Here is a 15732-nt window from a genome sequence, read left to right as displayed (position 1 = left end):
GGGGGAGGGAGGATGAGACCGACACCCGGTGCCTCACCTATCCTTGCGTACCAACTTGATACTAAGGGACTTTGAACATATAATGTCATACTTTGGCCATGGGGACACATTGCAAGAAAATTTACGAAGCAAAATATAATACTGAATGGAAACTAACTCAGACAAAACCAACAAAATATACATACAAGGCCTACAATCCCAACATATCCTGTCAGTGCAGTAAACTGACAGGATATGTCTACAAGCCTCTACTGATGGATGTAGTGTGATCGGAACAGGGCCCCGACCTACCATAACCTATATACATATATACATAATATGTACAAAAAACTCTAGACCCGGCAACTCCAAAGAACGTGGAGCTTATCGATAAAGCTGAACTCGGGAAACACCTATTGAGGAGGTTTACTCGTCTGTCTTTCTTAACCTGCACGCATGAAATGCGACGTCCCCAGAAAATAGGACGTCAGTACAAAATAATGTACCAAGTATGGAAGGTAATAAAATAACTGAAAGCTGAAATTGAACTGATAATATAATAAGTGAAAGTAACTGGGATCCAAAGATGATATAGAGATATACTTACCTGCTGATACTGACTCAATTCTCTCAATATAGTAAGAAAAATAAATGTCTGACCTTATAAGGCTCGGAACGTGTAACAGCTCCGCCGTAGTAGGCTCTCTCATAGGCACTCGGCCATACTAGGCTTTGTATCTAGGCCATTCTGGGCTCGCTCATAGGCGCTCAGCCACACTAGGCTCGGTATATAACTTACCATTTGATGAGAGGTTGCCCAATAGGGGCCTACCCACCGATTATAGCTCGATGGTGGTGAAAATGCTATAATACTGTATATATACATACCCTATTCTCTCTTGACTGGAAGAAGACAATATTTAACTGAATATAAAGTCCTGATAAGGGAAAAACTGTAATTTATGAGACTAGGACAATGTACATAAGTTTAGGAATACAAAATTCTCTTTATGCCTCGTTATCAAACTCGTGTAATTACGAGATCATGCCAAAATGAAGGAAGGGCTTAGCCTTAACATACCTGAGCTGATTCTCTTGACAATCCCTCTAATACACGCCAATTGCAACAAAACATGTAACGGCAGATCGAAGTAAGAGAAAAATCCGTATGATATTTTTGAGAAAGATTGCACCGTACTCCCTTATAATCGCAAATCCCACGCTGCTACAATATTAAGTAGTCTTTGTATGAAAGATTGAAGAATTTCACGTTGCTAATGCAAATTCTTATCTTTTCTAAAGCCTTGCACGTTACATAGTAGTTGTAAGCATCCAATTTTTGTGAATTAGAGAGACTTTTAAGTCTTGGTGGTTTGGGCCCCACTTGGTAAGACTTCGCCACCCAAATCTTAAAATGCCACCTATTTTCCTACACCAAGAGTCATTACATGGTTTTCTTATCCAACCTTATGGGCTGCCACGTTGGGAGCCTTAATCTTATCCAAATAATTCATTAATTATCCACTATTATCTTGTTAATCTCCACTGACCGATAATTATCCAGTTATCCACATAATTAAAAATTATCTTAAATTACCTAAAATGCTACTCACTTTTAACACGCTTTATACACCTTATTATCATGGTCATGTGGTACCTTGTATGGAACTAGTCCATAAATACAGGGTATTATAGCCTAGACCGTATTTTATCCCGAAATGCCAAACTTCGACGAAACTTATTTTCTTCGATTCGATTACCCTCTCACCTTCATGAATTGACTTATCCCTTGTTTTGAAATAGCATAATACTTATAATCTCAAGATAATCTCATTCCCGAGCTTACGTCGATTAACATACGATGAATCTTTAACGTACGAAAACGCGGGATGTAACATTTCATTTCCGAACTTATATCAATTTACTTATGGCGTACTTCCATGTACGAAAACATGGGGTATAACATCACCCCCCCCCCCTTTGGAATATTCGTCCTCGAATGTTCACTGATGCACATATCATTTTTGTAACTTATGTCTTCCGAATACTTTAGTACTCTTCTTGCTATCTAGGCAACTGTTCTGTGAATAAATTCAAAGGCCAGGGCATTCCCCCCTTTAGGCCTCGTTCTCATACCATGACTTGTGGTCGGAATTCTTCCGATCTCATAACTGTTGCTACCTTTTGTCATGCAGCCTGCATGGCCTTTTCCTTGTATGTGCGCCTATGCGACTCTTCTCTCGTTTTTCCTCCAACTTTTAGCCAATCTCTAGGCTTCACTTTGTGAACATGTATAGAATTATGACAAGCTGTCCCTCTGGGTGTCTATAGGTATACTTGAAGTTCTTCGCTTGGCACTTTGTTTAACTTACAAATATTGCTATATCTTGTTTCATAGCTTTGGTTATATATCCTTATGGCTTTACTACATCTAGGTAGGTTAGTATACTATCACTCTTACTTCAATTTATCGTTACTGAGTCTGCTACCAAACTCTAGGTTACTCTCGTTACTTATCCTATATGTATAAATCTAAGTCCTTTAATGCTTCTTCATTACCGTTCCTCTTAAGAGTGATTGCCTAATCTCATCTCATACTTTGTAACATTTATCCATCCTTTGTTGATTCACCTCAGTGTTGATCTGCAATCTACTAGTGATAACTTGAAACTTTTTACGTAATACATTGTCACTAGGGCTTACGACTCATCGGGGGATATCGGAAGTGATTAGACTGACCCACCTTGGGAATACTATACTTCCATAACTATATTTCATAGAACCCAATGTGATTCACCTTACGTGGGTATTTTAATCTTGTATAATTCATGAAATCCCTTTTTTTCCCTGCAAATCCTTACTCAATCGAAGGCCCAAACGTCATCCTTTATCTATCACAATTTCACCCTTATTCTACTACCAGGACAGCATTCCATCTCTTCTAAATGCTACTAGTCTTACACTCATTTGAGTTCATTCAGGCTATACTGGGCTTTCTATAACTTAGAGAAACCATTAGCTCTCTTATTTTCATGGGCTTAATCTTAAAGACTTATCCATTCTCGTTACCTTCTCACTCGCCCTTTCTTATCCTTACTCCTATCTTTTACAACCTTGTCGCTTTACCATACAATAGCTTGCGACCTACACATATCTATTTATATTACTCGCAACCTTCCAACTTGCTTGTATCATATATTTTCTTATGTCATTCTGGAACATCAAGAGAGACATCACATCGCCTCTAACTCTTCTTTACCCTCTTAGTCAAGCTTCTCGATACCTAGAAACCATAGGTTGGAAGACATGCCACTGAAACCGCCGCTATCATTCCCAGATATTGAATCCCCGCACTTCTATCCTTCTATCCGAAGTAAGGACTATTCACAACCTTCTGCATTTGAGTATCTTGTATGTTGTCCACCTTTACCTTACTTATCTTAAAGTCTCACATCATATCTTTTATCTCTTTCATGACCTCCCTTCCACATAGGTATAATTCACATCCACAACTCAAAGCTCTCTTATAATACTTGCACCTCTGGTGCATACACAATCTGGTGGTAGCTCCATACTAACATTTTATGAGGCTAGTACTCTTTTAATTGGCTCTATCGTAGGGCCGTTATACAATATGGTGGTTTTGTTGTACAATCTCTCTTGTGCCTCTAATATTAAGGATGATCTTGCAATGTTCTCAATCACGATTTCTATAATTGTTTGGGCCAATAATCAGACTCTTGATTTACTTAGTTGATGTAACTCTTTAGTTTCCTCTTCCTTCTAATCAACCTTTATGTAGACTTAAGCTATTTTCCGATCTGTGGCTCATGGCATTTAATTATTACTTTATCCTTTCATGGACGCTATGGAACATCCATGATACAGTCTTTTAAACAATTCAGTCCTTTGTCTATGACCTGGACTCAATTCTTTCTTTCAACATATGTGCTGCATGGATTATATTCCAAAATCTTAAGTGCATTCATAACATAACTAACTCTGGATCATTGATCGAATAATTCCTTTCGTTCCTTCTCAACTTTCTTTAAATATAAGCAATTACTTTTCCTGGTCGTTCTGCCGCTTATTGCATGAATACTTAACTTATCTTAGTGCCCACACATATTGGAATTCCATACAACCCATATGATATTGAATATCACCTTTTGATTTTTTTCTTGTTCTCGTTCATAGCCACGATAGGTGCCACTTTCTTATGGAGTACATACAATATTGTTATGAGACTGTTGTTACAAGACCATTTCTTCTTCAAGTTACTATGCTTAGGTTGAAGCCTTCTTCCTTATTTCCTCAGCTAGTCTTTCATTGTAGTACTTAGGGAGGATCCTCTTACTCTTGTAAACCTGCGAGCTTAGTAACACTCATATGGTACCTTTAACTACCCTAACTCCTATTTGAATATTTCTCAAGGATCACGATGTTATATCTGTGAGATTGAATTCCCCATGTTGGGGTTCACTATGTTTATCTTGCATGATCTACTGATTTGTCTGTATCTTCTTGTCTAGCCATAACTAGCCTCTTCCTGAATCAACTACTAACTACTCGTTAGCCCATTCTCATATCTATATTCAGCGTAATCTCTCTTGGGTTATTTCTTTGTCTTAACTTACCTCTCACACTAGCTCCTTACGTCCTGAACCTGGGGGGGGGGGGGGGGCAGGGGAGCAAGACCGACACCCAGTGCCTCACCTATCCTTGTGTACCAACTTGCTACTAAGGAACTCTGAACATATCCTGTCAATTAGTGCAGTATGTTGGGCTTGTAGGCCTTGTATGTATATTTTTTTGGTTTAGTCAGCGTTAGTTTCTGTTCAGTTTTATATTTTGCTTCGCAAATTGTCTTGCAATATGGCCCCATGGCCAAAGTATGACATTATATGTTCAGAGTGCCGGTCTTCCCCTCCCCCCGCCAGGTTTGGGGCATGACAATTCCCCTTCACACTCAAAGATGACGCAAAGCACTAGCTTCGAAGCTTGCCCCAGGGATCAGTTAAAATATGGATGAGATGACCAAAACATTTCTTGCTAAATATTTCTCATCAGCTAAGACGGGCAAGTTTAGAAGAGAAATCCATAACTTCTACCAGAACGAGACTGAAGCTGTATTTGAAGCTTATGAGAGGCTTAAGGAGATAGTGTGAAAGTGTCAACATAGCGGAATTGAACTTTGGATGCAACTCGAGGACTTTTGGGATGGATTGACACCGGACTCACAGAGAACATTGAGCAATGCAGTTGGAGGCCCGTTGATGAAAACGATTCCAGAGGAGATAGTCTCCATTCTAGATGAGTTATCTGAAGATGCAAATCAATGGCCCTCTGAGATTGCTGAAAGAAAAAGATCAACCGGTGTTCACCAAGTTGGTGCTAACACATCTGTGCAGGTACCGTTTGATGACATGACCAAAGAAATAAGGAAGCTGACCTTAGCTTCGACACATAATGAGCCTCATGCAGCATATGACATATCTGGAAGACGACACCGTACTCATGAGTGTCAAGCCTCAACCGAGGAAGTTAATATTGTTGGGAATTACAGCTTCAATGCAATGGGTTAAAAGCACCCCGATTTTTCATAGAGTTCACCTGGGGGTACTTCAAATGCATGGCAACAAAATAACCCTAGATTTTAGGGACAAGGAGCTCCAGGTTTCCGAAATCAGTAGAGGCAACAGTTTCAGCCTCAACAACCAATTTAGTATGGGCTAGAAGATTTGATGAAGTCCTTCATTGTAAAGATATATGAGAGATTAGATGCTCATGGTGCAGCTACCAGAGAATTTGGCATAGGTTTGCGAAGCTTGGAGAAGCAAGGGGACAAATTGAAATAAGGAGAAAGGTGCACTGTCTTGAAAAAGTATGAGCCACCTGAATTGAAAAAGAAAGAAAAAATAGTTGTATTGTTGTGAAAAATATCCATTGATGAGTGGTAGCTCTTGATTTAATTGTACTTAAAGAAATAGGGAATTAATATATATTGTTGTGAAGTGGAGTTATGGTTCGACATAAGTGTGGGGTTTTGAACAATGAAATGTATGTATTAAAATGCTTAGAGAGGTGTAGTCACTCTTATATCCAAATGTATCCTGCGAGCATGTGATTTTTGACCTATTCAAAATACTCCTATGAAATTAAAGAAATAGATTTTTCCCAATTATTTGCCATTTTATAGAATTTTTTGTAGGATTAATTGTTTGTGTAATGACCCGACCGGCCGTTTTGAGTCCTAGCGCGTCGTTCAGGAGTTTGAGGCCATGAGCAGCTTCATTCAGGCTTATGACTTGCACGCGCGGTCAGAATTGAGTTTCGGGAAGTTCAGGATTGATTTGGAAAGAGAATTCTTATTTTAGAAGCTTAAAGTTGAAAGAATGAACTAAGATTGGATTTTTAGTAAACGACCTCGGAATCAGGATCTGAAGGTTCCAGCATGTTTGTATGATGATTTCGGACATGGGCGTATGCCCCGTTCGGGTTTTGGATAACCCGGGAGTGTTTTGGCGCCTATTGTGGAAGTTAGCATTTTAGAAGAAATTTCATAAGTTTGGCTTGAAGTGCACTTCAGTGTTATCGATATCCATTTGGGATTCCGAGACTGTGAATAGCTCCGTATGGTGATTCTGGAGTTGGGAGCGCGATCGGAAGTGAATTCGGAGGTCCGTAGGTCATTTTGGAGTCATTTGGCTAAAGATAGAAATTTGAAGGTTTTTGAGAAGTTTGACCGGAAGTGGAATTTTTGATATAGGGGTCGGAATCCGATTCCGGAAGTTGCAGTAGGTCCATAATGTCAAATATGACTTGTGCGAAAAATTTGAGGCCAATCGGACGTGATTTGATAGGTTTAAGCATCAGAAGTAGAAGTTAGAAGTTCTAAAGTTCATAAAGCTTGGATTGGGGGTTGATTCATGATTTCAGCGTTGTTTGATGCGATTTGAGGCCTCGAGAAAGTCCGTAATGTGTTTTGGGATTGGTTGGTAGGTTTGGTTGAGGTCCCGAGGGCCTCGGGTGTGTTTCGGGATGGTTTCGGATCGAATTTGGATGAAAAGCTGTTGCTGGTTGCTGGTATCTGGTTTCCTTCTTCGGGAACACGAAGTAGGTCTCGCGAACGCGAAGAGGAAAATGGGAGGCTTCTGTTTTGGCCTTCACGAACGCGAAGAGGAAGTCGCGAACACGAAGGGTTGGATCGAGCTGCTACGCGAACGCGGGGGAGAGGTCGCGAACGCGTAGAAGAGAAAGCTGGGCCTGGGTATTTGGCCTACGCGAACGCAAGTCTGGGTACGCGAACGCGTAGGGGCTGGGTAGCTGGCCTTCGCGAACGCGTTGAACAGGCCGCGAACGCGATGAGGAAAATTGGGGGCTGAAAATGCTGTGCTTCGCGAATGCGATGGCACTTCCGCGTTCGCGAATAAGGGGTCGCCTGGGCAGTGTCCTTTTAAAAATCGGGTTTTGGTTCATTTCCACTTCATTTTTCCATGGGAACCGATTTTTGGAGCAACTTTGGAGTGTCATTTTCATCACCAAGCATGAGGTAAGTGATTTCTACTGGTTTTGAGTTAAATACAAAGTTTATACGAGGATTTAGGCAAGGAAATTATGGAAAAATTGAGGTTTTGGTAAAAAACCTAGAAATTTACATTTCTTCGAATTTGACCAAGATATTGATATGGAATTTAGTAAAAATTATATATTTGAGTTCCTAAGGTCATGGGTAATCTTTATCTTCGAAAAATTTCGGATTCCGGGCACGTGGGCCCGAGGGCGTTTTGGTCAACTTTTCGATCGGAGTTAGGAATTGCTATGAATTAGTATGTAATGATTATTTGAGCATGTATTAATGGATTTGCGTAACCGTTGGCTAGTTTTGGAGCATGGTGCATCAATTAGAGTCCCCGGAAGGGCGTGGATTGCCGGTTATGGATCTTCGGAGCGAGGTGAGTCTCCTTTCTAACCTTGTAAGAGGGAATTGTCCCCATAGGTGAAATAATTAATTATGTGCTCCTATTTGTGGGGGCTACGTACGCACGAGGTGACGAGAGTCCGTGCGTAGCTACTATTATGCTATTGTCCGGGTAGTTAGGACCCAAAATCATGTTATACTTGAATTGTTTATGAACCTATCGATAGCTTGAATTGCTCAAATCACATTGAATTAGTAAGGGGATTACTAAAAGGATTAAACTTCATTTCTTAAAAAATGTTAAAGGAGAACTAGTTTTATTTGGATAATTATTCCCCGATAAAATTCTAATTGGCTATTTGAGCATGTATATTATGTGTACCTGCGTCGCATGGATGATTCGCGAGCAGGGTGATTGTGTATCTTATGTGTAGGTGCGTCGCATGGATGATTCGCGAGCAGGGTGATTGTTTATTTTATGTTGACCGCGTCGCATGGATGATTCGCGAGCGGGGTAATAGATGCATCTATGGTTCGTGTCGTTCGACCCTCGGCAGTGCACAATTTACATTTCTGTTGGATCGGGCCGTCGCCTCGGTGTGATTTGCGCATGTTATTTGTCGCTTGAAAATTTTTAAACGTGAAATTTGCCCTTCGTGGCTTGACATAAATTGATAAGATAATGAAGAGTAAACCTTGAAATTCGTTGATTAATTGTTGAAGGTGTTTACCTGTTTTAATTTCCAGCTTCGTGAATTCGAATTACTACATAAATCCATGATTTCCTCACATTATAGTATATTGTTAGTTGACCTCTAGTAAGAGTCGAAGTTGACCATCTCATCTCTACTTCTTCGAGATTAGGCGGGATACTCATTGAGCACACGTTGATTACGTACTCATACTACACTTCTGTGCATTTTGTTGCACAGGTATAAGTAACTCTAGCGGCCTACTGGGCGTAGCAGCGTGGATGACTCTGGGACTAGGAGAGCTGCATTGTTCGAGGCGACCCGCAGCTAGTGTAGTTCCTTTCAACATTTTTATATTTATTCCCTGTCCATTGTATTTCGCACAGATGTTGTATTTTATTTTCCTTATCAATAGATGCTCATGCACTTGTGACACCGGGTTCTGGGATAGTTTTCGAAAGATGTGTACTAATAGTTATTCCTTAAATTGAATTGAAGCAGAGATTGTTTTATTTATGAAAAATGGAAGGAAAAATCCTAGATTTTCAAAGGTATTAAAAGAGAATTTAATTGATAATTTAGTTGGCTTGCCTGACAACGGTGTCCGGCGCCATCACGACCCTTAGTGGATTTTGGGTCGTGACAGTTTGCATTTTTGTGCACGTTTATTTTTTATAAAAAATCATATAAATACCCCAAAAATGTCAAAAAACATCATGCATTGTATAGTAGACTTTGTGTTCATATTTTATAATTAATTAGTTAATCAATTACTTTATCAAAATGAAAAAAATCACAATATTGCTCATTTTTTTATATTTTTAGCTTTTAATTTTAGATTAGTAATTCACTCTTTTAATTTAGGATCAATTAATTTTTGTAAGTGTTATAATTAAATAGTTAGCTTAATTTTGCAAATTAGATTAATTTAGGATTTAATTTTAGGGATCTAGTTAAATAAAAGAAAAAGAAAACAAAGAAAAGAAATAAGAAAAGAAGTTGGAAAAGGAAAAGAGTTTAATTTAAAATTGGGTTGAATTTTATATCCAAATTTGTCCAAACCCTAGCCCAAAATAACTAGCCTACCCGGTCCAATCCCCCACCCTCCAAAAACGACCTCGTATTACCCCTCTTTTATCCCAGCCGTTGATCATGTAAATCTAACGGTTGGGAACTGGTCTATCATTTTGTATAATACTATCCGAAGACAACCCCCCCCCCTCCCATCGAACCCCTCTCATTTCACCATCTCCGTCTCTATATCAAAAACCCTATCCGCCCCCTATTACCTCGCCGGCTCCGCCCTGCTCCGCCGCCCGGAAATCGCCTTACGGCGGTGGAGCTTCTCCAAACCACTTAAAACTAACACCATACAATCTCCTTTTCATCCCCTCTTCAAATCTCCAAATCATTTCCCTCGATTCTTCACTCAACTGTTCGAATCTTAGAACTGAAACCCAAATCTAAAAAAACCTAAGTCACCCAAATAACCCCAAAATCACACCCCACACTCCTCACACCCCTCTGAACCCTAAACTATAGCCGATTCCCCAAAAGCCCCCTTTCATTTCCTCATATCTTAAATTTGGAAATCCTGAACCCTAGTTTTTTCCCCTCTTTTGATTTTTTTTGGGTCAACTTGTGTTTGTGTGAACCCAAAACCTCCATTAGTCGACTGTTCTTGCTGAGAACAGTCGATTAATGGTAGTTTAAGTTCATTTAACCCTGTTGAAGTTTGATCGAGTCCCTCAGTGGTCCGAATTTGGAACAAGTTCTGGTAATTCCTTTTCCTTTCTGTTTTCCTTTCCCCTTCTGATTATCCCTTTCATCTCCTTTTTTTTTTTTTTGTTAGCCGCATGTTTTAGGTTTTTCTTTTCTTTTGTTCAGAGCTGTCTTGTTTGTTTATTTTTGCATCTGTTTATTAGATTAGTCAAAGCATGTTAATAGTTCATCATCTAAAGTTTAATCTTCAATTGCATAGATTTAGTTTAATTAGGGTTCATCTTTAGGTTTGATACATGAAATAATTCTGTTTGTTCTTCCGTGTTTCTATCTTAATTTCAGTACTTGTTTTAGGGTAATTTCTAGTTTATCTTTACAGTTCCATTTTAATTATGGTTTGATTACTATGTAGATGCATCAGTCGTTTAAATCTAGTTTCATTTAGGTTTAATTAGATAAACACTTTTATTTACTGATTTGGTTAGTCTTAGTTTTAAATTGCATCATTTCGATTCTGTTTGCCACTTTAATTTAGATTCTGATCCTTTGTTGATTGTTGTCTTTGTTTGCCATGATTTGTAAATCACTAAAAACTTATAGGGACCTAATTAAACGAAAAGGAAACTTAGGAGAATTTCAAAACTTTAAAAAATAAATATCTAAAAGAAGAAAGTTATAGAAGTGTACCAGCTGTCCAAATTGGTTTTAAAAGATGCTGAAAATGGAAAGCTGGACATTTTATTTTCTGTAAATATGTTGTACTATCTAAGGAATTTAGGGTAGAATATTCCTTAGATGCTATTTTTGGATATGCACTATAAAAAGAAATCCATTCACTCATTCACAGAGAGGGATCAAATTTTCATAACCCTAAGAATAAACACATATTCATCAGCATTTTCTGCATTTTAAAAGGTTCTGGAAACAAAAACTCCTGAAAAACTCTTTTCCGACTAGAACATTAGTTTTTCTTTCTTTGGTTTCAGGGTTGATTTCTGCTGATACTTTGATTTTCTGGAAAGCGGACTGCTTTCTCTAGGTTTTCTGGGCTGTGTTTGCTACTGCTGCTATTTGCTCTTGATTGTTGTTCCATTTAGATCTTCTACTATCAATCTCCTTTATTCCTTGCTGTTTTTCACTCTTTAATGTACTCATTCCAGATCTCCTATGTAACTGCTTTGTTTCATAAATTATAAAATATCAAAATTTGCGAAGTTATTTGTAGTAAATGAATGTTTCTTCTTGTGTTGGTTGATTAATCTGTTCTGAACATAGCTAATTTGATTGTGTGAGCTTAAATGTAAAATGTATTAGCATGAGCACTTGTTTGTTCAGCTGATATTTGTAGTCCTCTTTTAAAATGGCCAAAGTATGAATTTACTTAGATAAAATTTCATACTGATTTTTAAACTTTGGTCACTAAAGTTGCTGTCCATACTTCTTCTGCTCACAAATGATCTTAGTGTAACGTTCTGTTTGAAGTCATGTAGACTATAACTTGTGGATTTGGCCACTAATTGGCCAAATCAGCATGTGTTAAAGCCCAAAATTGGATGTGTTTGCTGATAGTGTACTAAAGTTGAGAGCATTATATTGGTGAACCAAGCTTGATGGATCAGCTATATCCAAAGGGAGTGGACGTTCACTGGGCTATTAGTTTCTTGATAAAAATTGTAATAGGGTCAGTTGTTGTAGTTTTCTCATAAGTTTTTTAATTTGAAAGATTAGTTTAAAGCGGTAGTTTATGTATTCATAAGCTATGACGACCCGGCCGGTCGTCTGACGAGTTACTACTACGTTTCCCCCATTTCTGCTTCTATTTGCTTTTTCTATTGGTTCTATAGGTGATCGAGTTGGTTAGCTAGGGTTCGAATAGGTTTTGAGAAGGTTTGTGACACTTAGTCTCTTTTAAGAAAGCTTAAGTTGGAAAAGTCAACCGAATGTTGACTTATGTGTTAGAGAGCTCGGATGTGAGTTCCGATGGTTCGGATAGCTTCGGAAGATGATTTAGGACTTAGGAGCGCGATCGGAATATGTTTTGGAGGTCCGGAGAAGATTTAGGCTTGAATTGGCGAAATTGAGTTTTTGGCGTTTGCCGGTTGATAGGTGAGATTTTGATATAGGGGTCGCAATAGAATTCTGGAAGTTGCAAAATCTTTTTTATGTCATTTGGTATGTGTGTGCAAAATTTCAGGTCATTTGGACGTGGTTTGGTTCAGTTTTTGATCAAAAGCGGAATTTGGAAGATTTTAGAAACTTAGGCTTGAATCCAATGTGTTTTGATTGATTCGATTTTGTATGTAGTATTTTGAAGATTGGTATAAGTTTGAATAAGGTTATGGGATATGTCTGTGCTTTTGGTTGAGGTCCCGGGGGCCTCGGGGTGATTTCGGATGGTTGACAGAGAATTTGGAATTTTTGAAGAAGCTGCAGATTTTCTGCTTTTGGTATTTTCGCACCTGCGGATTGGGGACCGCAGGTGCGACGCTGCAGATGCGAGGGGGAAGGCCGCAGAAGCGGAAGAAGGTGAGGGAGGCAGAAACCGCAGAAGCGGTTGGTGAACCGCACCTGCGATGGCGCATGTGCGGCTGGTGCATCGCAGATGCGGAAAGCTGGAGGATAAGTGAAAACCGCATAAGCGGTTCAAGGATCGCAAAAGCGAGAATTTGGCCGCAGATGCGAAATCTCTGGGCCAGAACATATAAGTTATTTCCTTTGCGATTTTAAGAGTTATTCCACCATTTTTAGTCGGTTCTCGGAGCTTTTGAGGCGATTTGAAGAAGGCTTTCAAGGGGAACTCATTGAGGTAAAGATTTTGGACCTAAAAACTCATTCCTATTGTATCAATTCACGGATTAGGGCTGAAATGAATGGAATTTAAGCCTAAAATTTGAGGAAGCTAGGGCTTAGAAACCTAGGCCTTTGATTAAGGATTTGAAAGACCATTTGTGGTCGAATTTGGGAACTTTTGATATGAATGAACTCGTGGGGAGATGAGGAATCTAATAATGTAAAATATATCGAATTCAGAGACGTGGGCCCGGGGTTCGGGTTTTGGTAATTTCGGGTTTTGCGATGTTTTTTGATTATTTTCGAGTGGGCTTCGTCCCTTTAGCATAATTTAATGGCTACGTTCTGATTTTGGTAGATTTGGAGCATTCGGAGGCCGATTCGAGGGGCAAAGGCAGCGCGAGCTAGAGTTTGGACCGGATTGAGTTGAGTAATGATTTTAAATGTTATCTTGAGGGTATGAAACCCCGAATTACACAACGTTCGGCTATGTTGAGGTGACGCACACGCTAGATGACGAGCATGGGGTCGTGCACCGTTGGGGATTGTGACAGTCCATCCCGAATGACTGTTTTACTATGTATTTGATAGCAACTTGTTTGATATTGTCATGTTTTGGGCTAAATGCCATATTTGGACTTCGTGCCAACTGCTTGGACCTTATGGGATTTTTACTGATATTATCCCCACTGTTTGATTTCATACTTGTGCTCAGTCATGCCATACTTTCACTGTTTTTTAAAACTCACCTATGTTATTCTGTTTTAAACACTTTAAATGATATTTTAAAAGATATTTCGAGATGAGCTTCATGTTTTACTGTTGCCCGAAGGGCTTATGAGATTCTGACTAAATAAGGCCGAGGGCGTATATTGTGAGGATACTTTTGGGTCGGACTGCACGTCGCAGTAATGATATACTGATTATGATAATGAGGCCGACGGCCGGAGATTGTATGCCACGAGGTGACTTGTGATTGATATGAGGCCAAGAGCCTATTTATGATGCCACGAGATGACTTGATATTGCGCTTGGGCTGTAAGGGGCCCCTCCCGGAGTCTGTACACCCCCAGTGAGCGCGGGTACCCATTGAGATATGAGATTTAGCCCGAGGGACTGGTATTGTTCTGTGATATTGCCCAAGGGGCCGATTCTGTTGTTACCTTGCCCGAGGGGCAATTCTTATGTGTTTACCATTTCTAGTTGTTGTTCCTATATATTGTTTGACTGCTTAAAAGGTGTTTCATGAGATTTCACTATTTAATTGTGTTTACTGATTTTGTACTGCCTCTTATAGCTTAATGTTGTGTTTAACGTGATTTTATATCGCTCAGTCTTCATTTATTATTATTACTCACTGAGTTGGAGTACTCACTTTACTCCCTGCACCTCTGTGTGTAGATTCGGGCGCTACAGGTCCTGCTAGCAAGGGTTGAGAGTTGTCCTGCAGATTTCCGGAGATTCACTAGGTAGCTGCCCCGCGGTTCGCAGCCCAGTGCATTCTCCCTCTATCTGATTTCCTTTATGATTAAGTTATGCAGTAGTGGAGTAGACTTTCAGACTTATAGTATTGTTTTAGATGCTCATGACTGGTGACACCCAGATGTCGGGCTGTGTTGGTTTTAATCTGTAATTTATACTATTCACTGTTATTTTGGGGATTATATTTTTGTTAAAGACTTAGTATTTATTATTTTAATTGTTTAAAGTTAATTAGAAGTGTGTCAGCTAGCCTTGTCTTCACGAGAGTCGCCATCACAACCGGGTCCGGGTTTAGGGTCGTGACAAGTTGGTATCAGAGCCTAGGTTACATAGGTCTCATGAGTCATGAGCAGGTTTAGTAGAGTCTCGCGGATCGGTACGGAGACGTCTGTATTTATCCTCGAGAGGCTGCAGAACCTTTAGGAAAATTCCATATGTGAGCTCGTGATTTTTGCCCTATATGAATTACTCCCATAAATTCGAAACAAAATAATTCTTTCTCATTGTTTGCAATTTTGTGGATTTTTGTGGCATTTTTCTGTCAATTGTTTGCATTCGACTGTGCATGTTTATTTTGTTTAATTCATGAAAAATACAAAAATACGTTGCATTTGCATGCAGTATTTAATTTTATATTTTAGGATTAATTAGCAAATTAGTTGTTTTATAAAAATTAAAAAATCACAAAAATAGTTTAATTTGCGCTTTTAATTTAGTTTTGATTTTGAGTAGTTTTTCTTTTAATTTGGTTTTCAATTAATTGTGTTAATTATCATTTAGAGTTAATTATTTGAATTTGATAGGTTAATGTAGTTTTAGGATTTAGCTTAGGCTTTAATTTTAACTTTTACTTTTGAAAGAAAAAAAAAAAGAGAAGAAGAAAGAAATTTTGGAAAATTGAATTGAAAAGAAAAGGAAAGAATTGAGAGAATCAGATTTGGGACAATTCAGGTTAAACTCATAGGCACAAATCATTGCCCTCCCATGAACCGCCCAGTTGGTCCAAAATCCGTATCGTACCCGGTCCAAGGCTTCAACCCCAAGACCATTGAAACGACATCATATGGGTTTGAGACTACGTCGTTTTGAGTTTGAAATGTTAAAATAAATCAGGGCCCTTCATTTCTTTGTATCCAAGGGCTCAAA

The sequence above is a fragment of the Nicotiana attenuata genome, chromosome 1 (assembly GCF_001879085.1).
Source record: "Nicotiana attenuata strain UT chromosome 1, NIATTr2, whole genome shotgun sequence".
In the NCBI taxonomy this organism is placed as follows: Eukaryota; Viridiplantae; Streptophyta; class Magnoliopsida; order Solanales; family Solanaceae; genus Nicotiana; species Nicotiana attenuata.
This window is presented reverse-complemented; position numbering follows the sequence as displayed.